At 38.1% G+C, this 17,500-nt stretch overlaps 1 long non-coding RNA gene and 1 pseudogene across 1 annotated transcript in view; one reads left to right on the top strand and one right to left on the bottom strand.

Moving 5' to 3' along the window:
- Nucleotides 1–9,737, top strand: part of LOC138029839 (uncharacterized) — a 32,043-nt gene extending 22,306 nt beyond the window's left edge. Inside the window, exon 3 of the long non-coding RNA XR_011127946.1 lies at nucleotides 8,957–9,737. This is a non-coding gene — a long non-coding RNA (uncharacterized lncRNA). The remainder of the gene's footprint in view (nucleotides 1–8,956) is intronic.
- A 5,252-nt stretch (nucleotides 9,738–14,989) lies between these two features.
- The window catches only part of LOC138030408 (uncharacterized), a 3,588-nt pseudogene continuing 1,077 nt past the window's right edge, over nucleotides 14,990–17,500 (bottom strand).

The following is a 17,500-nucleotide window of genomic DNA, read 5'->3' as shown; positions in this document are numbered from 1 at the left end:
CTTTTTGGGAATGTTTAAGTCCACAGAATTCATTTTCTTTATTTTTAGAAGTACTGTAAGACTGTTGACTTCATGGGTTCCCCATTGATGAGTAAAATCGTCTGGTGTTAGACAGAGCAAAATACTAAGTATGGCCGGTTTAGGGGTGAAAGCGTTAATTACAGTGCGATCATTACTTTGACTTTCTTTTTCTTCATATGAACCAAAGCAAAGTGATTAATTATCACCTCCACTATTGCTATACAACTGCTTTGGCTTTTGGAACAAAGTATCAAGCTGGTGGCTCAAGGAGTAAACTTTGCAAAAAAGTTAGGTTAAAAATACTTTTATGGTGTTTGAGTATTATTGTAGAACAAATTTGCATAGTATCATAAAAGTCATTAAGTCAATGAGAATCCCAACATGAGGATGCATTTTGCTCAGGAGGGGTCTTTTTTTAAAAAACAACCCTTAAAGGTAACAGAATCTTGTTTTGTGTATGTAGGCTAAAGAAATATGACCCCTTAGAAGAACCAGTTCTAAATTGACAAATGACTGGCATTTTATAATTCATAAGTAAAAGCTATTTACTTGCTTACCAAATTGTTCTACAGTTCCATTCATTTTTCAGATTGATAGCCTTAAATGTACTGCAGCAACTCTGCCAGCTGTTTGGTCTCAGTATCATAAGCAGTACAAATCCACAAATTTTTCTCCAAAAAGGAACAACAAGAACAACAGTCATTTTTGTAAGGGAATCCCCCTTGGGGTAGTTTGTTCACTTCACCACCAGTGTTTAACACTATCCAGGGACTAAAGCAAGGATGGAAATTGAATACAGCTTAAATAAATTGGACCACTTGTTTTACTTCTTACACTTACTGCATTCAACTTTAGTTTATTCATCCTTTGAAATGGTAGGAATGATTACTATTATTTACAGCAATTGCTAAAAATTCATAATTTGCATCAAATGTTGAAATATTTTTTTACATTTGAGTCTTAAGTATATATGAGTCAATGGGTTAGTGCAGTTACCCTAACCCATAAAATGAAAGCTAAAATTTCAGAGAGTGCTTAGGCCTAATCACTGAAATGAGGGCTTAGGGTTGATCAATAAATTATTGCTATATTGACTGTGAGTCTAATGACTAATAATTGACTCATAAATCATGGGACCTCTTTACATATGGAAAGGTAACAGGAGTTATTTCTGTGAAGTCTTATCCAGAAAACTGCATCATGGGATTATGCCCCTTTCAAATGTAGCTTTGTATGCTTTTGCTCAATGTTTTTGAATGATTATGACAGAAATATGAAGTTATGGTTTCTTTAAAGTTAAATCTAATGCAAGGGGATTAAAATTATTGAAGCAGCTGTGTTGCAACCAGAGTCTGCAAAGAGAGGTTAAATAATTTGTTGTACTAGAAGTACTTAGTAGGCCAGTGTGAAATTTGTGAAAAGTTTTGGAGGGTGGCACTGAATGATCACCTTCAACAAGTTTTCTAAACTTTGAAGATACCTAATTTTATATCCTCCTGCTGTTTTATTGCTGGAAGATAAAATCAATTCCTGATTAAGTATTTTTTGTTGTCACATTAACCCACTACAATGTGGTGAAAGCGTATTATTAGCTGTAGTAATATTTTGTTACAGTAAAATTCTCCCTGCTAGTAAGCTGGACTTCTGAATCAAATTCTCAACTTAGAATATTGTTGTTTTGGCTATTCAGAGTTAACCTAATCTATGTTTATTTCTATAATTTGGAGGAAAGCAAACAATTGGCATTTTGCTTGGAACAACTATAACAAAATATAATTGCAACTAAAAGGTTTTCCTTCTAGTGTACCCAATATGAGGTGCTATGACATGTTAAGTATGATTTTGGTTATTATTACTGCTAAATTCACTTTAAAATTTATTTTTGAATGACTGAAATACATTTCTAAATTTTCCCCTCGGTCTTAATAAATTTTCCTCAATGGACCACTTGAATGGCAATTTTAACAACTTAATTTTGAAAAACAATGCGAAAATCTTAACATTTTCTGTTAGATGCAGGCCCTCGCGGAAACAGTGTGTAAATATTTAGTCGGGAGAGAAACCACTTGGAAATTTAGTGGTATCTTTTTTGCTCCACCTTTTAAAGACAAACGCATGAATTGAAATCAAGATGGTAATCCATTAGCCGGTAAGCTACACAAACGAATTTTCACTGGAACATTAGCAACCGAGACTCGCGTTGACCTTGAAAATTTTAAAGAAATTTTCCTTGTAGCACTGTTGGCTTAAAAGAGAATCTCGCTGGCATAGAAACGCACTACGCAGTCAAACATTCGTCCGTTTTACTGGCCTGAAAAAGGGTCTTTTTTTGTGTCGACGGAGATCTAATAAACACCGAATGGCAGCCATGTTTAAATTGAGGTATTGAAGTCACATGACAAGGCCTCGACCAATCAGACATTTTTCGCCAGTGAACAACCCGGTGAGGCCAACACATCACGCATGCGTAAAACCATTTCACCCGGTCAATTAGCAGCCATACCACATGTTTGGCATGTGAAGCTGCCACTTAAAGGGGTGCTAAACCCACCCGCCTGGTATGTTAGCTACGCCATGCTGATGAGGCCCAAAAGGTCGAGACAGCAGTCCATGGCTGCTAATAGACTGGGTGAAATGGTTGTGCGCATGCGTGAGGTAACACCGGGTTGGTGTTAGCGGGTGTCACCTTGCTTTTATTGCTGTTTTTAATTTACGTGACACACCGATGTCTTAATGTGATCCACCTTCCTGCTCGCTTGCCGTGGGAAAACAATTTTGCTGTTGCCAACCCAGTTAACCACATGTATGGCATTTGAATTGGCCACTTAAAGAGGTGCTAAATACACCCACCTGGATGTTAGCTACACCATGCTGGCCACACCGTAATCGACTGTGCTTCACCCAATTTAAACTATTTCCACCAAGATGTATAAGGGGAAGGTGTCCAATAAAGTTCCCTCTATAGATTATCATAAATTCAGACCTTTTAGTATGGGGAATCTAGCACACCAAGCATATAGTTCACTTAGGGCTTGGTTGAAAGCGGCTGACACTTCATCAATACTTTTTCCGATACAGAACACAGTGGTATCGTCTGCGAACATGTAGACAGTCGCAGACTGAACAGACTCCACAAGATCACTTGTATATAAAAAAAATAAGGTGGGGCCGAGGATACTGCCTTGGGGGTCCCCGGAAACGACTGGGCTGGTGCTTGATCGATGTCCGTTCAAGACTGTGTACTGTGTTCTAGTCGTCAAATAGTTTGTTACCCATGCAAATAAGGGGCCACGTATTCCAAAATTGTACTGAAGCTTATTCAAGAAAATGTCTTGATTAAGAAAGTCAAAAGCCTTCTTAAAATCTATAAACACAACACCGACAACAAGACCGAAGTCTACGGCCTGTCTCCAGGTTTCTGATAAATGAGCAAGGAGGACTTCAGTGGAAAATCCCTTTTGGTACGCCCATTTATTATCCGTAACAAGTTGATTGGTATTAAACACGTGATCCACGAAGACATCGTTGACACACGACTCCAAGCGACTCCAAGATCTTACTGGGTACGCTCAACATGGATAGAGGACGACAGTTCCCTCTACATGTTTCATCATCTTTCTTGTGAACCGTCGTCATTTTAGCTGTTTTGCACTCCGGGAAAACAACACCTGTCCTAAGGCTTAGAGTGAAAAGAGCAGATAATGGAACAGCGATGCTATCACTTGCCATGTTTATCAGGCTCGGGGCAATGCCACCTAGGCCAGTCGCCTTGTTACTTTTTAGGCTCAATAATTTACCTTTCACCATACCTGCCTGGATCTCGATAGTAGATATAGTTGGAGTATCCCTTTGGTTATTGATGACATCCAGCTCAATTTGTAATTTTGGTAGTTGTGCAGCTCGTTCCGTGCCAATCGTAGAAAAGTAGGTATTCATCATGTCAGCCTTTTCGATGTCTGAGACGGCCAGGCTTCCATCATCACGCTTAAGAGGTCCTGTCAGTTTACGACACGCAGTCAAATTCGTTCCTTGTCTCACTAGCCTCCAATAAGCATTCCAGGTTTTGATCTCAGCACCCTTATTCGAGCCGTTAACAATTGTATCTAAGCTTGTCAGCAGGATCGTGTAAGTCCTGTGTTTACGAGCGATGTAACTCACTTAAGCAAGATATCAAACAAGATATTTAACTCAGTTAAATTATAAAATTTGTGAGCAATTGTTCATTGAAAATGACGACAGAATGGCTAGTCCTATAATTCTTCAAGCCTCGTTATAGCTTATTTTCTTGTTTGTACCTGGCATAGTTCTCCGGTTTCACCTGTGCGCCTTTTGATGGGTTCGAAGCACTAGTCGAAAAAATCCACGCGGAAAATATGGATTTTCTTTTTGGGGGTGTTATTAACGTGGACTATCTTACGTAATATTGAAAAAAAAACCAGCAGCAGTGCTTTATCGGGTTTAAAAACACGAGACGTAGCCGAGTGTTTTTAAACACGATAAAACATGTGCTGCGAGTTTTTTCAACGGCTTCAAAAACATTCAACAAACAGCGTGTCCCTCGGAAGTCCGAACAAAGGTTCAAATTGTGAGGGGAATATATTACCATACAAGAAAAACAAGTGGACCTCATAAGTAGTATGAAGTAGTCCTTTCCTTGTTCAAAATGGCCGCCGTATCCGTGAAATGGTGTTTGGGTTAAGCCAGCTAATCGGAGAACCAAGGAGAGTTGCTGTCAACTCTTTCTCTCAAATCGGCCTCTGTATTACGATTCGACCACTAGAATTGCAAAGTGCAGAGTAATCCATCTTTGTATTGGCCATCGTATACTATTTTTGTGACTTACAAGGCACAGCACGAACACTTTGGTGTCAGAGTAATCAAAACTCGTCAAATGAGAAATTCTCATACCTACAGCACAAACTGTGGTCAGATTTCGTCTTCTCAACGGTGTAATATTCATCACTCTAAAACAATTGACCATACCATTTGTATACGAAAGCTCCGTAATCATGGTCTTGATTGGAATAGCCTTAAGAGCAGTTCTCTGAGAAAGTCAAGCAAAGTTGGAAATGAAAATTTTTAACATCCCCTTCATTTTCTGTGTCTAAAGGTTGCTGTGTAAGAATTTTGACTTCTAGAATAAGAAGAAAATACTTGCTCTATTATGTTACCTGTCGGCCATTTTGAAAAACCACAAAAATGAGCACAACTTTTTTCCCATTTTCTAGCTAAGTGTTTTTTTTCCCTTCACCACCTTTGCAGCAGAGCTCATACAGTTATCATGGTCCTTGGAAAACTAGTCTGGGGAAAATTATCACAAAGGTGATAAGCAAATTGATGAAAATTAGAAATATTTGGAAAATTGACCAAGTTTAGACTTAAATTGTTTCGCTCTAAAATGGTTTAGAGATATTGTTTAAGCTCCGACAATATTTTAAGTATCCTATCTGTAAAGTGCCAGCGATTTAGATCAATTTAGTTTGATAATATTCAACTGAAGGAAAAGCCTACCTTACAAGTTTGTACATTTTAATCGCTTCCGTTTCCCCTTCGTTCGTTCCATTTTCTAGACCAAATTTAGCGCAGGCTCTAAACATCGGTCCTCTCCCATCGAAAACAACGGCTGTGGGACGCTACAGGTATGTTAAACAACAGATCCAGATAATGGTGCATTCAAGCCGCACACACATCACGAATATAACACGCATGACATTGTGGTGCACTGAAATCCATCTATGTGGTCCAACGAGAGAATAACATGAATCCATCACGATTAATTCACTAAGAAAATACAAGCCTCTGACCATCAAGAACAAAGCGTTAGGCTAAAATTGAACGGTTTAAAGCATTGGTCGAGAAGCCATGAAGTTTGTCACGCGGACGCGTAGACCGGACATGGAACGACAGACTCAACCGGAAGCATGCATTTCCTGCCTGACAATGAAAGGAGAATTAAACAGTAGCGTATGAAATAATTACTGTTCCTGACCGCAAAAACAACAGCGTTATTCACAAGAGAATTTGACACACGAATTGTCTCATTTATTTACCTGCACAGCAAAAAGTCACGGATTTCTGTCCAGCTCTTGCATAATCCATCGGTTTGTGATATCCCTGTCACATTCACTTAGTTTTACAACGCTTCCCCTGCATTCCCGAACCTCCCCTTTCAAGTAATAATGTCGTGTCGTGTCAACCGAGCTGTGCTACGATGAGCATTTTATGCAAATCAGACTTTTTAACTTTGACATTCCTACTCCACTTCCGACAGCACAGAAGAAGGCATTAGTTAATAAAGCCACAATCACAATCAATGTTGCGAAAAGACAATATATAAGTAAACTAATGTCGTTACATTTTTATCCTGACAGTGATTTCATCATATCCGTTTAATTTTTCTTTTCATTTATTATTTTTAGCTTTACTATTTTAATTTTATATCGGCGTTGGTGGGTTGAACTGTAGAGATGTAAAATCCGGTCAACAGTCTGTCCCCACTCATTTCCGTCCGCGAACAATTTTCTCGGCTTTTCAACGACATATTACAAATTTCCCTCACGATTTTAGCCAAACACTTTATTCTGGATTGTCATAGGTATACGTTTGCTTGGCATGGTGAAAGTAGTACATTCATGTAACTCGCTGGGTAAACTTCATTTCGGAAGAGACAGTCTCAATCTTTCATTCTTGTCAATAGGGTATTGTTAAGTCAAATGGATGCGGACAAATTCATCATTACCTATGGCTTTACTTTTCTTGAGTTGATGTTGGATGGAAGAGAGTATTAATTTGACTAGGCAGCAAGGGAAATCCATCGATTTGGTCATGAAAAAGGGAGCTAAGACACCACAGCTAGTGTTAAAAATTGCCAGGAATTACAGGATATGTTCAATGTTAATTTCTATTTCATCACAGTCATATTCAGCTTACAGACAAGATAATAATAATTACTTTGAGAGTTTGACGGCTTGCTTTAGAACATTTTGAGAGCGAAAAAATTAAGTGTAAAAATGACTTAATTTGGACTGTTTTACAATTTCCATCAAATTCGTTTATCACGTGTTGTCAAAATATGACTTTCCCCAAGTTAGTTTTCTAATATTTAAGAACTATAATAACGGCATAACATCTGTTGCAAATTCAGTTACGGAAAAAAGAATACTTTGGGAGAAAATGGAAAAAAGATGCGCTCGTTTTTGTAGTAAACCGAAATGATCGACACCTAACTTAGTAAAGCCAAAATTTTTTCCTTGTTCATAAAAGTCAAAGCAGTTTTGAAACATCCTTTAGTAATTAGAGGCATAGGTCTCCTCTGTGGTGGAATTTCATTACAACTGACTCGCATCTATGCGAGAGGTAGACACACATATGTTACCCATTTTGAGTATCAAAATATGGGCTTGTGGTTATCATGATTAATTGGGGTTACCAGGGCAACGGTAACTCAGCTGACCAAATATGTTTTTTTTTGTTCATCCTCCCAGGTAGCATATCTCCACTCAAAAATGAAGGGGAAGTTTAAGATTTCTATTTCCAACTTTGCTTGACTTTCTCAGAGCCCTGCTCTTAAATGGTTTATATCTTGATGTTTGTCTTTATGGCCGAAGTCCGAGATGCAGCACTGATGGTCACGTGTCAAATGCTGCACCACTCACTTGTAGCGTCCCTCAGGGGAGCAACCTTAGTGCACTTACATAATTCTTAGTTTGTATTATCGATCTGCCCAATATCCTGATCATAGCTACCGCAAGGAAGATGTTTCTCGTTAATTCTAAAATAACCTTTGCTGGCAGTGCATTGCTAGTTTTATCGTGCTTGGTCTTCCATAGCCCTGTTTGGAATAACTTCAACGTACCCTTGAGCTATAAACTCCAAAACTCCAAAATAGGGCTGCCAAGATTATCACTAGGTCTAGTCACGACATGAGTACCTACTTTCTTTTAAATTGGCTCCATTGGGACATTCTCGCTATAGCTTAACGCGACACTAATCTTCACAATAATTCAAGGGTTATCCCGACGTACCTTTAATGAGAGATTCTGATACTGAAGTAAACTTGCTAAACTCGCAGCCAGTTGGGATTCTCAACACTTGTTGTTCTTGTTCTTTTCTGTCGTTTCGTTGTGTTTCATTGGCCCTGAAAAGCCCCTATGGGGAGCGGTCAATTAACTACGTATTGTATTTGTATGTACCTGCCCAAGCACAAACAAACTACTGCAAGTGTGCTTTTGGGTATACCGAGAGCTACTTTGGAATAGTATCCCAGTAAACGTGGGAAATTCACAGACTTAATAACAACTGTTAGTCTTGTAAAACAGCGTTCTGGCTAATCATAATTTTATTTAAAAATATTGAAGGGCCGCAGCCAGGGTGACACATAGTTGAAATTTAAAAAAAATCTCTGGCTAAAATGATTAAAAACTACGAGCTTTCGACTGCCACCTTGGACAGGTAAAATGAATGATAAGAAAGCGAAGAGAAATTTTTAATAGAAAGCGTGAATTGCGAAATAATAAAAATGTTAATGGTTATGAATGTAATTTTATTGTAATTTGTAATCGTAAAGATTTTCTCGGTCGTAAATAAAAATATGAATTGTTGGTTTTCACTCACGTGATCAACAGCCATGTTTTTCAACGAAAACAAAAGAAAACGTTTTCATAACAATAGAGCTCCAACAGGGCCGCCGTTTCTTTGTTTAGGGGCTCCAACATGGCCGTCTTGAAGTCATGTGAAAACCGAGAATAGCTAGAATATGTCTTTACAAACTATGTAAAGTATAATTTTAGACACTTGCCATTGCTCTTGCTAGCAACTTTTCTGATATGTTGTATCACCAAAGTCCAGCATATATTTTGTATTGTTAAGATGTTCAGTTTCATGAATTAATTTCCGATTTTATTGATCACTTTCTTTCATTTTTTTTTCCTCAAAGGTTATAGTGGAATAATCTTCACATCACCATACAAGGGGAAACGTATTCTTCGTACAGTTGGATCTTCTGTAACATTCACTTGGAACTTTTCTGGTATAGTCACAATAATTTATTGGGATCTAAGAAATGGAAAGCGTTTAGTAGTTCTGTACCCAACAGGCAAAGTATCAGTTCCCGCTCCAGCCCCTTACAAACAACGTGTGAGTGGAATCATTGTTAGTAATGCATTCTCTGGTCAGGCCATATTTAACATCAGTAACATTACAAAGGCTGATGCTGGATTTTATACCTGCCAGCTTTACAAACGTGAAGGTTATACAAGCTCTGAAATTAATGACCATGTGAAATTGATTGTGGAAAGTTAGTTAAGTTATACACGAAAGACATTTCTATAGTGCAGTTGATTTTGTTAATTACAGTTTACATGTACTATTCCTCTCCCTCTCTCTATAAGTTAACATGTGTGTTGAGTCAGTAGGGAAAAAAATTAATCCATACGGTATGTGTAGATTGATAGTGGTGCAATCAATAGATTTTCTCATATAAAAGAGTATACTGTAATGCAGTAGTGACCACATGATCAACACAATTGTTGTACAATTGAATGAAGATTCATCCCACGCACACTGATGTATCTCAGGTGATTTTTTTTTCCAAATCTCATATTCAACAGTCTTCCGCGAAATAAAAATTCTTGTCATGAAATTAGTAAAATTAGAAACTCTCTTGATGTGTAATACAGCAGTTATTCTCGCATGCCCATGTTCAATAAAGCCCACTACTTCTCAGAATCCCTGTTGTGAGTTTTTTTTCTGTGCTAGACTCTCTAGGTGAGTTATGGAACGTCTAAACTGCACACTAGGTTTGGTTGGTTTTATTGATTACCATTAATTCTAACCACTCATTTGACAAAAACAAATACCTTGTAACCACGTCATACGCCGATCGTATCTAAGCACCTTAGGTCTGCTAAAACTTTCCGCCGTTTTCCCAAACGAATTAGAAATGCAAATGAAAACTTGACTGGGCGAATCAAAATTGAACAGACGGATGTGTGCATCTTTCATTCTTTAAGCGTATGCGTAATAATTATAACTCACGAACAGCTGTAACTTTGCTCAGGTTGAACAAATATTGGCTGCACGTCCCTTTTTTGGCCAGCCTTCCAAACGGGTAAAAATAGCAAGTACGATACTTTCATGAATAATGTTAAGCCTTTACCGAGTTTCCACATGACGAAGTTACATATTGCACCATTAAAGAAACGTTTGGGGCATTAGAGCCCATACAATGGACAAAAAAAACACTACAACTTTAAAAATTTACTAACTTTTAGACATTTTCGAACACCCCAAGGGGTCGTTTGATATTCTAGAACTTAAGAATTTTTAGCGATTAGATGTTGTTTGACATCCTACAACCGTTAGAAATGTTAGAGAGTTTAGACTGACAACCACAAAGGACTTTACCAATTTTGGAGATTTAGAAATGTGAGAAAGGTGCAGATATTGTCATTAGAAGGTAGACCTCACCTGTAGCTGTATTCAAATTTAGAGTTATTTTAAAGACACTGAGGGCAGGTGTCTAAAATCTAGAAATCTATAGCTAATAAGTTCAAGAAGCTCTAAAATTAAAACGCGTTGTAGAGTGTTAGAATTCCTACTGTTCTAGAGTTCTGAAATACCTAAACTTTCTAAAGTTCTAGAATGCAAACAAACTGTCTGGGGGTTCTAAAATCTGTAAAGGTTCTTTGAGATTTCAGAGATTTTAGAACCCCTAGACGATTTGTTTGCACTCTATAATAATAATGATAATGACTTTATTAACGTGTCAAATGAAGTAGCGGGGGAGAATTTCCTATGCTAATAGGGGACACCTTCCTAAAATCTCTAACTAGAATAGAAACAATACAAGTACAAATAAGTTACCATGCATCTGAAGAATACAAAAATAACTACAATTAAAATAAATAAAATCATGAATTACATAACTGACACCCACTACATCCTTCTATGATGTTACTTAGATCACGTTTACGTATCATTGTCTTAAAATGCCTGAGAGTGGCAGCTGATCTGTCTTTACTTGATAGCTTGCTTCAGAGTCTGGGGCCTAAGTAGCTTATTGAATGTTTTCCATACTTGACAGTGCTGAAACTTGGTAGAGAGAAATCCGTTTGCGGTAAATTATAGGAATGACTGTTATTCATGAACAAATTACAAATTGTCCGCAAGCACAAACTATCTTTCACTTTATGCATTAAAATACACATATCTTGTAGTTTCCTAGTATGAAAGGATGGTGACTCGGCTTTTTGTAGCAGCTGTTGGTAGCTAGACATTATGTACTTAAAAACTGCATGCAATCCCCGCCCCTGCACTCTCTCCAGTCTACGAGTATCCGAAGCCCTACAGAAATGCTAAACTAAATGGCAATACGTTAAGTGAGGGAGGCTGGCTGCCTTGTAAAGTTGTTAGTTGGTCTCAGTTGGTATGAGATTCCTTAACCTCATAATTACCCCTATTCGCTAACTGGCTTTCGTGCAAACATCAGTCAAATGCTTATTAACGTAAAGCTTTAAAACTTTAGAATATTAGTTATGTGTTTCGTTCCAACACTCTTCATCGCGTTTTGATTTTAGAGGTTCTTGAACCCTTTAGCTATAGAGTTCTCGACTTAAGAGACCTGCCCTCAGTGTTATGAAAATAACGCTAAATTAGGATACAGCTATAGAGGAGTCCTACCTTCTAATGACAATATCTGCACCTTTGCCCCATATTGCTGATGCTTGTATGCTCAAAGTCAATACAGTCGATGCAGCTACTGTGTCACCTTGATGTTCTTACTCTACTGAATGTATCTGCCTTATCCATTTATACAATTTCTTCGCAGTCGTTTTTGGGATGTCACGCAACGGCTACAAGGGAGACTGCTGCAGCTTCAAAGTTTGTTTTTATGGATCTTTAAAAGAGCTTTCAGATGAAACTCATGCACATACATTTATTCATATACACATTCACGTGAGTGTATTGCTCTGTGTTCAAGGAAATACAAGTTTCCAGCCAAATCCCTTCCACTCACTGTGGTTGCTGGTTGAGACCCATCCCTCATGGAGATAAATTGGCTGACCAAAAGCCATCTTGATTGTAATGAAATATTCAGTATCCGTGTTTCTGAGAGCTCATTTTCACCTGAATCTCTAATACGTCCCTAAAGATGAAGTGGGGACAATCAAAGGGACTTTTGCCACACCGGAACTGAAGAACGGGAAAACCCCAATTAAATTTTAAAATTAGAACTGTCCCCTATGCACTACAGAAATCAATTCAGAGAGAACATACATTCTCTCAAAAAGTCAATCCGGATTTCGCTCTATCCATTCTACGGTCAGTGCTCTACTAGGGGCAACCGATAGCTGGGCTTTTGATATTGATCGTGGAAACGTCAATGCTGTAGTATTTCTAGATTTAAAAAAGGCCTTTGATACAGTAGACCACACGCTATTACTCTCTAAACTAAGCGCCTACGGAATTCAAGAAAATGCTTTTAATTGGTTTAGATCATACTTAGAAAACCGATCTCAAATATGTTCTGTTAGTGGTTCACTTTCCAAACCTTGCTCTCTCCAATGTGGTATCCCTCATGACAAGGGATTATATTGGGTCCTCTATTGTTTTTGCTATACATAAAGGACTTACCAAATTGCTTAACTAACTCTTATTGTGAAGGTTTCCGTCTATTGTTTTGTTTTGTTAAATTTATGTCTGTTTTTCGTCATCATTAAGTTCTCACATTTCTTTTCGCTTGCACACGTTTTCATTCGATCACGTATCTCGTTCAAGTTAGGTTAAACGCGGGGGTGCCTATAAAAGGAAATCTTCCTAAGGAAGATTTTGATAAGTGGTTCAACTTGGCGGTCGCCATTTTGAATGCTCCCACGCGTGGTGAGAGCAAATGAAGATAGCTCAATATATGGCGCTTTACCATTGGTTAAAATAAACAATTCTTATATAGAATAGCTTACTCTATTGGTTATCGACCAAAGACCTATCCAACATAACCAACGCGAGTGCTATGCGCACAATTCGTGGTACAGTCGCTCGCAGCGATACAGTCAAAGAGATCTTTTCACATCAACGAAAATGTTTCGTGTTCAAGTGAGTTCATTTGTTAAATATTCTTTCCTAATGCTCTTGGCTTCTGTAAAAGTAGTGGTGGTACACGTATAAACACTAGGTTACGATCGATGTTCCCGAAAGCGAACTGCCTAGAGTTCAAGCCATCATGACAGCTCGATTGCCACAGAATTGGCAATATATAAGCCACAGACGCGTTCCTCAGCGAGCAGGTAAGTTTCTCCAGAGATCACCTTATTATGTAAATTTATCGCAACTCTTATTTTCTGTACGGTATGCTTTAGTTGTCAGTTTTGTTCTCATGTAAATTCACCCAAACAAAGGTTCCCAGTTGCTTTCATCACTGATCAACTGCATCTTTTGAACTCGGCTAATTTACGGTGTCTGACATTTGAAGACTGCAGACTAACCCTAAATCACAATTATTGAAAGCTAACCGCTTTAAAACGGGCTCTTAGATTTAAATAATGTTTATCAGCGTTATTTGAAATGGGTGCTTAGACTGAAATAATGTTTATCTGTGCTATTTGTAGGCAGTCTGCAAATGTCAGACATTGGCTAATTTACGCAATGGTAGTTTGAGCTTTGCAATTATTTTGTTTCTTTGCACTGGCGAAGTTTTTGGTTTGATGATAAGAGGCGTAATGAGGGAGATATCGAAAATGTAATTTGCAGTAGTTGAAGTTATGACACAAAGAGTTGTTATCTTGCCGATTTTTTGGCATTGCTACATGTTTACCTCTACGTTAGGCAATTAAGTGATCTTCGATTGCCTTACATTTGTTTCCTTGTTTCACACGCGTCCCCTGTTGGCGATAAGCTTACGAAAAGTACAGTACCAAGCATGTTTTGGTTGTGGCGTTATATATTTTTTTTAAGAGAGAGAAAGTGGTGATTGAAATGCATTTTCACTAATTTATCACTTTGGTGGTATTTTGACATAATGCTGCTGTGTTTTAGGTGTTGCATCAAGACTGGAAAAAACAAAAAGGACTGCTGATGTGGAACCACCTCTGGTGGCCACTGCTTCAGCAACACAGTCAGCAGAACAGGTGCACATGAGAAATGTGTGGGTAGACAGTGTTTTAGGTGGCTTGCAAGATCACCCTCCATGCCCTCACTGTCTAATGGGTCCTTGCATCACTGTCGGTGAATTGACCCACATTCAAGGATCCTGTGCACCAGACATCACCAATCACACCAAGCGTCACAAAAACTATCGACGGTTTTGGAAAAGTCTGAAAGACAGGGGTTTGTGGCAGCACAAAATTTATATTAATCGAAAGACCTCAGCTGGTCTTAGTGAGGTAGAGTTGCGTGAGCTTATGCCCCAGTGTGTCCTTGACGACACCAGGAAACGATACCCCAACCCACCTGGTGTGCCATATATGGGACACAAAAGGGCATACCTATCCAAAACGCCTTTGAACATGGTAATGTTAACTTACCACAATGAATACCACCATTTCACATTTACATAAAAATATATATATATTAATTAATAATCTCCTTATGTTCTGTACTGATCAATAGCAATTTAAGCAGTTATATAAATATATTATGGATTTGTTTGAATTGTGTTGGTCCATTTACTGGCATATTGCTACTTATTATCCTTTCCTACTGGACATCTTGTTACTGGAAATACATTGTATCAGTGATTTATTTTTTGTCTGCAACTCATTTATAATTGTAGTTGGGAAGCTTCATCGGTGTCTGATAAAAATACTTCGCTTGTTACATTTTAGTCCTTGGCAGCTTTTATAAGTATAAATTTGGTTACAGCTTGTATTGAATACAAAAGATTTGTTAAACATATCAATTACAGCTGATGAATTTCTCTGCAGTATTCTACAACTGAGGGAAAGAGCTCCTTTTTCAAATTTCTTGAGCTCTCTTAGTAATTAGTCTTGAAGAAAGTGGTCCACACGCGTTCCCTGAAATTAAATGTTTTAGGCTGTAGATTCGGGTGCCCCGTTCTACGATTTGGTCGGCGCACATCTTGAATCAAGCTCACAGATGTTGTTTCTCTGTTTACATTTTCATTCTGCAAAGAGATCAAATGAAATAACATACAAATGTTTTTGTGTTTATCAATCTAAACTGTTTCTCTATTAATTGACTCTTTAATTGTGCAAAGAGAAATGAAATAACACGCAACTGTTTTTGTATTGATCAATTTAAATTGCACATCCCATCTGTTCATTACTACAAAAGTGTCTTTCTAGTCACCCAGTCCATAGCTGCCAGTGCCATGCGCATGTTGAAAGTGCGGTCGGCGAAGTGGATTCGCTTTGGACAATAGATGAGGATGGTGTTGTTGAAAGATTCCACCCAGTAGGTGTCACGACACTGGAAATTAAGAAAATTAAAATCACCGGTTAATTATTACAAATACCACCTCCAACTTTGAAAAACCTTTCTCCTTTTTCAGTCTGATAGAGTAAGAAAAGAAAACATGGTTAATTCCCTGGTAATAGTGTTCAGCAAGTTTGTACACTTTTGAATCCAAGATGAATTTTCGAAGGGCAGCTATTGCTCGGGGATTTGTAAGTTTCACTTTGCTGCAGTGGTACCCAGGTATTTTTGCACTTTGACTCAGGGTCACAGCTGTTGTAATTTGCCTGCAAGCAAACATATTTTGAAGATGTTGTATGTGTTGGTAATAAAATTATTATAGTTAATTGTTATGGTAACATCACAGAAGAACTAACTATTTTTATCATATGACTAGCTCCGTGAGTGGGTTAGATGAACCACATCCCATGATGTGATTGGCTACCCAAGTGGGGGCTTTCTCGCTTGGACCCACAAGAAAATGTACAAGGACAGAGATCATTTCTTGATGTTTTATCCCATATAATAAATCCTTTATTTACCATGCTTGTGCGATCAAGATGGATGGATATTGGCCTCATTCCCTTCATGTGTGATTATGGACCTTGACGAACATGGCCAATAGACCTTTTCAGCTTGTACATTTTGTTTTCCCAATACAGGTCATGTGATAATACTCAGAAGGTTTGGTCCTTTGTTTTGTTCATTAAAAAGAGTGCATGCAGACATATTCATGCTTGCTTGCACTCTTTTTAATGAACAAAACAAAGGACCAAACCTCCTGAGTATTATCACATGACCTGTGTTGGGACACCAAAATGTACAAGCTGAAAAGGTCTATATCCAGCCATCTTGACCTCATGCTTGGTCAATAACCCACATATACATACCTGATAGTGATCAAGTACAGTCAAGAATCTTTTTTTGAGGTCATCTGGACTAGTGCAGTTCTTCATGGAAAAATAAAAGTGCCTTTTCACGCTTGCCTCTGCAACAAATTTTTGAAATTGAATGAAAATATGAAAGAACTGAGGGACTGCAATTGTGTTACCCTGCCATTACTTATTTACCTCTTATGTCTGTTCTATTGTTAACAAGTTCTATCTCTTATTTTTCAAATGTCCTGAATTGCAACCACCTACGCTTGTCAGACAGCTCTGCAAACCACCTTTCGCCCTCCCATTTCTGTGCGCCACAACTAATTTCTTTCATAGCTTTTGCCACTCCCTTTGTCCCTGCAAAAAGAAAATTGGAAGTGATGTTCTGCTTCATACAAATAAAAAGCACTCCTTCCATTGGCAAAAAGGTGGTACTTATACCGCGGTGGTCTTAGATGCACTAAGCTCGTAAAAATTTCCTACCATGCCATGTGCGAAAGGAGTTCTGTATGTTCTGTGCAAGAAGCCACTTTTTAATTTTTGGCACAAAGTCATGTGCAACCTCTACCACATTAACTCCTGCAATAAAATAAGGTATGAACGATATATTACGCACCTCCATAGACTTTCTTAGCTTTGCATGAAATTTTATTTAAATATTTTTTGTGATTATTAAAATCAACATACTGTTTGTGTATATAATGTAGTATTATTTGGCAAAGTGTTCACATTCAGGCCATTTGTGTAAGTGTTGCTTCCAAGAAACTCATGAGTGTGATATGATAACAGGTACACAGTGATGCTTGTCATATCACTTTCAGTGGTAATTGAGCATGAGGAAAAGAAAATACACCAGAATACCTTTGGCTTGAACAGTTGGTAAAATTTTCCTTATTGCCTCAAATTCATGGGTTTGGGAGCTGCGAAAGTCTTCCTTCGTGACAGTTTGCACAGCTACAACATGGTGGGTTCTGTCCAAAAGACACATTGTAAGATTAACGAGAATTGGTGACAAGACAAAACTCAGAGTAAGGTAAACCAATCTGACTTTTACAAATGCGCATGTTTTCCTGCACAAAACTTACGCGCACATGTCTTTACTTACTCATAAGATATCATGGCCACTGTAGAGTGGTATGCATTTGATGTCGAGTCATGTCGGCAGTCAGTTATGACAGTCTACAAACCAGAGA

Source organism: Montipora capricornis, chromosome 13, assembly GCF_036669925.1.
Source record: "Montipora capricornis isolate CH-2021 chromosome 13, ASM3666992v2, whole genome shotgun sequence".
Classification (NCBI taxonomy): domain Eukaryota; kingdom Metazoa; phylum Cnidaria; class Anthozoa; order Scleractinia; family Acroporidae; genus Montipora; species Montipora capricornis.
This window is presented reverse-complemented; position numbering and strand designations above follow the sequence as displayed.